The following is a 7,085-nucleotide window of genomic DNA, read 5'->3' as shown; positions in this document are numbered from 1 at the left end:
TCCAATGTTTTATCATCCGATCATATGAAGAATAACACAAATTAAATATTATATATGTATTTTAAAATTTCAATTATATCGATTCTTTTAAAATAATTTTTGCTACATTAAGTGTGCCGTACGGTATGTTGTCACAAATCTCTGTTCGAACTTAAAAATATGATAAAAAAGTCACTTAATATAATGCACATATACCTTTAACATTATATTCTTTAAACATGGAAAAAATCTATTTTTTTAAGTATCAGTCATTTAAGATATAAAAAGAATAAACACGCATACATATATGCACGTTAATGTGTATAACAATATAATATATATACATATACTTATACTACTTCACATACATATAACGATGCGATAATATACCACGTAAAATGTTAAATAAAATAACTGTGTAAAATTTAAAAAAATTTTTAACTTTAAATTTTTTTTAAAGCAAAAAAAAATATTAAGAAATATTACAGATAATTGTACTTAGAACATATTTATAAACATCCCTTCATAGTTATATAAAACATTTTTAAGTGAATTGTCCAACTGAAATGAAGATCATAATACCCATAACATCAATTTTACAAACGTAATTGCGTAAAAAAAGCACTTACAATACAAGAAACGCTTATAAAATGGTTTTGTTGCTTTACAAAAAATGCATTGCTTACAATTTGCATTTTGGATCATAATGCTCAAGTCTTAATTTGACGTCATTAATTACTGTTACACATTTGTTTTTAACAGTAATTCTTTTCTTTAAAATTTTTAAATAATTTTTGCTTTGAAAATTAATGTAAACTAAGTGCAAACACAAAACATTTATTTGTCATAAATTTTTTTTTTGCATTTGCAAAAAAAAGCAAACTTTACAATTTGGATCGTCGTTGGCTGATTATCCATTAAAATAATTTTTAATAACAATTCTCCCGCAAAATTCAATTGGACTATTAATTCCCGAATTTTTTTTATATATCCTAATTATACCTAAAAATTTAATTTTTCTGAAATTACCTATAAAGAATTCTTTAAGAATTTAAAAATGTTTCAAGTATTGTATTGTGTCATAAACTCCTATAATGAGAATAAAGATGTCTCTGATTGCGTTCATATTTATTGTGTATGTGTACGTAATTTTAGAATTACTTTGCATAATAATCTAATACAACACATTCATATACTGCATACATTGTATGTTCATAATAAAAAAAAATTATCGCAACGCCCGCCTTTCGATCCATCAATATAATCTAAATTAAGACTTTCAACTTATTTGTACATATTGTATATTATTATTGTGTATATGAAAACATAATTTAAATTTTCTTTTGTCTTCTTAAGAATTTTTATTTATGTAAATTTTATAGAATAATATTTGAAAGCGTACAATATCATTCGAAATACAAAAATAATGAAATTACATATATGTATGTATGTATATATTGTAAATACACACATATACATACATATATACATTAAATAACTAAAAAAAATAGAAGATATATAAGGGTATATCAATTTACAAAGCCAATCAACATAAATAAAATAAAATGATGTTATTTCAGCAAAAATAACGACAATAAATCTAGACATTTACAGAACAATAAGATAAACAACTCGTTTTTTATTTAAAAAAAAAAAATTTTCTTTTTTATTTTTGCCTTTAAACTCGTTAAGAATTTGTCATTTTTTTATATAATATTTAATGGCCCGTGCCTATAAACATAAAAATATTTTATCCTATCCTCCTCTCCGCGTCTTACCCCATCTTTTTTATTTTTTCATACAGACTCTTTTATTCTCTTGATTTTTTCGCGAATCCATGTATATATATACTCACTGCTTCTGAATATCTTTAATTTAAAATTACTTTTTTTTTTAAGTTAAAAATAAGGGGAGTATATAAAAGATAATAATTTTGTTTAAAAAGATAAAAAAAAACTTTAACTCGTTTTGTCAACATGACGCATTATGTCAATTTTACAATACATAACTTTCTACGACATCAAACTCCAACTATATTGTATGTATGTATACTACAGAGGCAAAGAAGAATTTTATCTTAAAGAATATACAGAAACGAAATAAGATTTCATGGGAAAATGGATAAGAATTGAATTTGGCGATAGTATAAACCGAACATAAATTATTTCCAATAATTTTAAACGAGCACTGTGGTTTTATATATGTAGTGACATTTTGCTACCCCTAAAATATGGCAGAACGTAAAGCAAACGCATTAAGCTTACGTAAATTTAAATGACAGAATAAGTTTCGGAAAGCCGTAAATCTTAAAGCATAAAATTTATTTTGCTAAGATATTTTTTTATAAATTTCATTTCAGATTAAGTAAACATTATTGCTGTATTGGATTTAAAAATGGCAAAAAACTACATAATGTTGACGTAACCTAAGCTTCTATTAACTAAATCTATATATTAACTTAACCTAAATTTCTAAAGTCACATATTAAATATTCGATGTGGTAATTCTTTAATTTCGATCAGTTTCTTGAGTTAGATTATAAACCCTTTTTCTTATCAATTCATGTTCAAGTATAACTAATATTCCATAAGTTATGCTTTTTAATCGTCAATACAAAATTATTATAGAAACACTCAAATTACAATATTTCAATATCCTTATCAGAATTCAAATTAATTTTACTTTCAAAAACTTCTAACATATGTCTGGAATGTCGATAATACAATCAATTTTAATTTTCTAACCTCACTAATTTGTTTATTATGTTTAGTGCTAAAATAACATCATGCCTTCCTTCTTATAAAAACCATAAATAAATGTACATACATGTTCTTACATATATTTTAGGACTTCATTATCTGCGCATATTTATTTTATAAGTTGTCATTTACCTGTTTCTTTATTCGTTCCCAAAATCTATAATGAATTTATAAAAAATACCCAAAAATTGTATAAAGCTGAACAAACCTATATTGCATTTATTTTTTATTTATATTTATAAAAAAATTGTCAAATGTTTACTTTTACCTATGTATTTTCAATTTATTTTTAAAAAAATATTTAAAATTACACGTATAAAGCATACAGGCATTTTAGTGTCTCATATAATATTAGTACGCATATACTATGTACGTCCATAATTATTAACGGTCCACGAGGATCTGAGACATCTGGATATTGTCATTAAAATGTTAACAGCCTTTCCCCCTTCTTATAGTATTTTTGAATATTGTATTCTGTTTTTAATAAGAAATAAATTTAACTGCGAGAATATTTTCCTAATTCCCCGTAAATAGTATGGAAGGAAGGACCAAAACCAATGTTTTTTTTTTCCTATACAAAATTAAAATTGGGAGTAATTTCTCTTTTTTTCTCAATTTACAGTATAGTTTTTGTTATTTTGATTTTATAAAATCATCTAGGCAAAATAAGGGGAAACCAAGTTTCAAAATTTAACTTTGTATGTATATTGTAAACGTAAATAATTTTTAATGTTTATTATGGTTGCAGCAACATTTTACATTTGTTGCCCAACATGGGAATATTATTAATTCAGCTCGAATCAGAATATTCGAAAATTGCTTAACTGTAATATTATGTGAACTGTAAACAAAATTATTTTAAACAAAACGTCAAGTAGTACATTACATTTTCGGCTAAGTAGGATTCCTTAAATAAAATAATTATTCAATAAATTAGTAAATAATTTTAACGAATTCCTAATATGAAAATTTTGCTATTTATTTGGAAATTTATGCTCAATTTATTCAACTACATCACATTAATTATTTAATTTAATTTCTGATTTCCTCAAAAAATTCATTCGTTTACCCGACTCACATTTCATGTGATTAAATTCCTCATGTTTTCCTCATTATCTTTAACATATGATCTTCTTATTTCTATTATAATTAATATAATAAAATAAAAATTAAAAGTATTTTAAATGAATTTAACTTTCACTTTTCTTGTTCTCAATTAAAATATTTTACCTTTCTCCCCATATACTAAAAATAAAAATATAAAAGGAGTTTCATTCCTCTTCCTGTCAATTTAAATGGTAAATTTTTGTCTAAAGCAAATTTATTTCATTCTGAATTTCTAAAATAAAAGTTAAAAAAAAAGCAGCATAGAATTTAAAAAACTCAAAAAACTTGTTTTTGTCTTTTTTGTTAACATTGTTGAATTTTTATGTGCCAGAAAAAAAGTCTATAGTAAATTGTTTAAAAAAAATATATAGGAGCAAAGTGACTTAGAAACCATTATACAAACATAAAGTACATGACTTCATTGTATAGGTAACTATATACGATTCAAAATCATACCTATATGTACGAGTTGTACATGTGCCCTTATAAAGTACATAATTATTTTTACAAAATTTAATTAGAAAAAAAAAATGTTACAGATTTATTTTTTCTTTTTGAAATTTTACACTTTTATACTTAAATATTTTTAATAGTACTATTATAGGCGAGAAGGTAAATATACTCCCATATTAAATTTATAAAAATATTTTTTGAGGTTATGATAAATTCTGCTTTCAGTTCAGTTCAGTCTGCAATATGCATAAAAATAAAACAAATCTACTTTAATAATAGGTATACAACAATTTAATGCAGATGTATTTCCAACATTCTGCGCTACTTATACACCGGCAAAGGGGCGGAGATAACAAAGTCCTGGTCCAAGAACCTTGAATAGCAAGAGAGAGGATCTGCAGCGGGAAGGTCAGGTCGTGCATACTAATTAAAACTTATTTAAATGCTTTTCTGGTGCTTCTTTACAGCAATGAAAATTTGCTTGCAGTCAGTCTTGAGGTTGCTTGCAGGAACTTCTGGTAGGCCTCAGTATAGCTGCCCTACGATTTCCAGGAAGTACAGTCTTTCAGTACAGGCCACATCATTGCGAGGGAACATCACGAGATCAGTGGTAGCTCGGCTAGCAAATCGAGAGGAGAGTCACTTTTTGAATTTATCTTGAGTACTAATATAACGTCATGTAAGGGAGGTTTAGAGCCCACTATCGTTACCAAGAGTAAACAGGAGATAATAAATAAAATCCTTGCCTCAAAAGTTATTGTTGGCTTGGTTACGAGTTGAAAAGTGTCATAAGAGCATTCCTCTTCTGACCATCTCTATATAAAATGTGAATTTTCGTTGCTAGGTAGAATTCTCCTTTAATCATCGTACCTCTAGGGGGTCATGTTTCAGTCAGCGGATCCTGACGATACAGCGCCAGTAGAAATACGATACGCTGCGGAGGTAATCCTTTCTTGGCTTAAGATCATGAATGCTGTCTGGACTAAACCTACATTTCAAAAACATGGAATATTGCCAAGGTGGTCTTCATTTCTAAAACACGGAGAAGCTCTCACAGCTGTCAAAAGGATCTTCTTAGACCTATCAGTCTAAGTATTAAGATTAATCAGTATTAACATCATTTCTATTAAATGATATCGGAAAAGTTTATAGACATATACATAAGGAGAAACCTTAACCCGAGGTTGATATCTCAATATTTATATAACGGACCTTTTCAAATTAAATAGGACAAGGGGTATTCTACGCTAACAGAAATTAGTGTAGGTGTACTCCAAGACAATGTTCTGGGTACTATATTGCACGTACTTATACAAGTGATTTGCCAGAATTGGAGAATGTAGGAGTAACTGCAATCGAACAAACAAATAAAAAACAAAACTAAGATTCTAAGACGGTAGTTCTGTGCCTCCATTCACGGAATGTAGATACTATAAAACACGATAACGCAAAACTAATTTTAAATTTGTTTGACTAATTTTAGGAAGTTATGACCTCCCGGGTGCATTTTCAAATTCAAATAAATTTTCCAATCCAACACAGATAGTGTACGTAATGTATTTTAATTTGATATAAGAGTATAGTTAAACAAAATTTGAATTTACAAATAATTTTAATGAGAATATTTGTATGTAAATACCTTCTAACTTAGATAATTAACTCACTTAAATGATTAATTCTGTTAAGTTCAAATACTTTATTACACAAATTTACAAATAATTTTATAAAAATTTAAATCATGCCTAACGCCTACTTTTATGCTAAAATTTTCTACTACAACGTTGATACATAAGCGCTAAACATTTCAAAGAACCTTTTAAATTTTCAATACCTTAAATTAGTTTGTACAATTAAATAATAAATCTGTATTATAGAAAAATACAAAATAAAAATACTTTTTAATTTTTAAATTACATTAATTAGTTCTGATATAATAATTCTGTTGAAAAATTATTTAGGAATTTACCAAAAGAAAAATTTGTTACGCAAGTAGATTATAATATTATCTTGTCTGTTTCAATTTTTCCTCTTAAAATAACTCTTACTAACTTAAAAAAAAAAATTAAAATCAACTTTACATAAACTAATCTTTCTCCGTATAGCTGCTTGTCTATACCTTTATAGTAAGTACTTCATTGAACCAAAGTTTTTGTATTCTCTACCACTTAACTATGATTTCCCTTTTTTATAAACAGCGTTGAATACAAAATGGAAGGCATTGTAATCGATTCAAATTTATCAAATCGAATTTTCAACAGGAATACTTTTTCCATGAAAAGGAAGCTTAATTAAACTTCTAAATTTTGTTAAAAGCAAAGATGTCTGTTTATCGGCCTCTTTATTTTATTTTCATTTGAATTGGTTTTAATAAAAATTTAACTCGATTTTTGAAAATTTTACTTCTGATGTGCTAAAGAAACTTCACATTTCTACGGAGTTATTTTACATTTTTCGTTATTTATAAATATTGCACAGACTAATCAAAATAATGTATACATTACACATAAGTTCTCTCTGGCCAATTGACTAATAAATTTTCCAAGAAATCAGTTATGTGCTGCTCACATCAACTTATTTTTCTTCTCGTCTTATACGTTATCATTAGAGCTAAAAAAGATTTTCACTTTACAATTAAAAGGATGTAAAAAAATTTACCCCATCCCATATCTATATATACAAACAACACAAATACTCATTTCTTGTTGTAAGAAAAATTTGCAAAAAATTATGATTTTTCACGGAAATTAAAATGATTTTCTTCATTTCTACGCTACATTAATGCTC

Source organism: Condylostylus longicornis, unplaced genomic scaffold (assembly GCF_029603195.1).
Source record: "Condylostylus longicornis isolate FDR11 unplaced genomic scaffold, ASM2960319v2 ptg000084l, whole genome shotgun sequence".
Classification (NCBI taxonomy): domain Eukaryota; kingdom Metazoa; phylum Arthropoda; class Insecta; order Diptera; family Dolichopodidae; genus Condylostylus; species Condylostylus longicornis.
Note: the sequence above shows the minus strand (reverse complement) of the source record.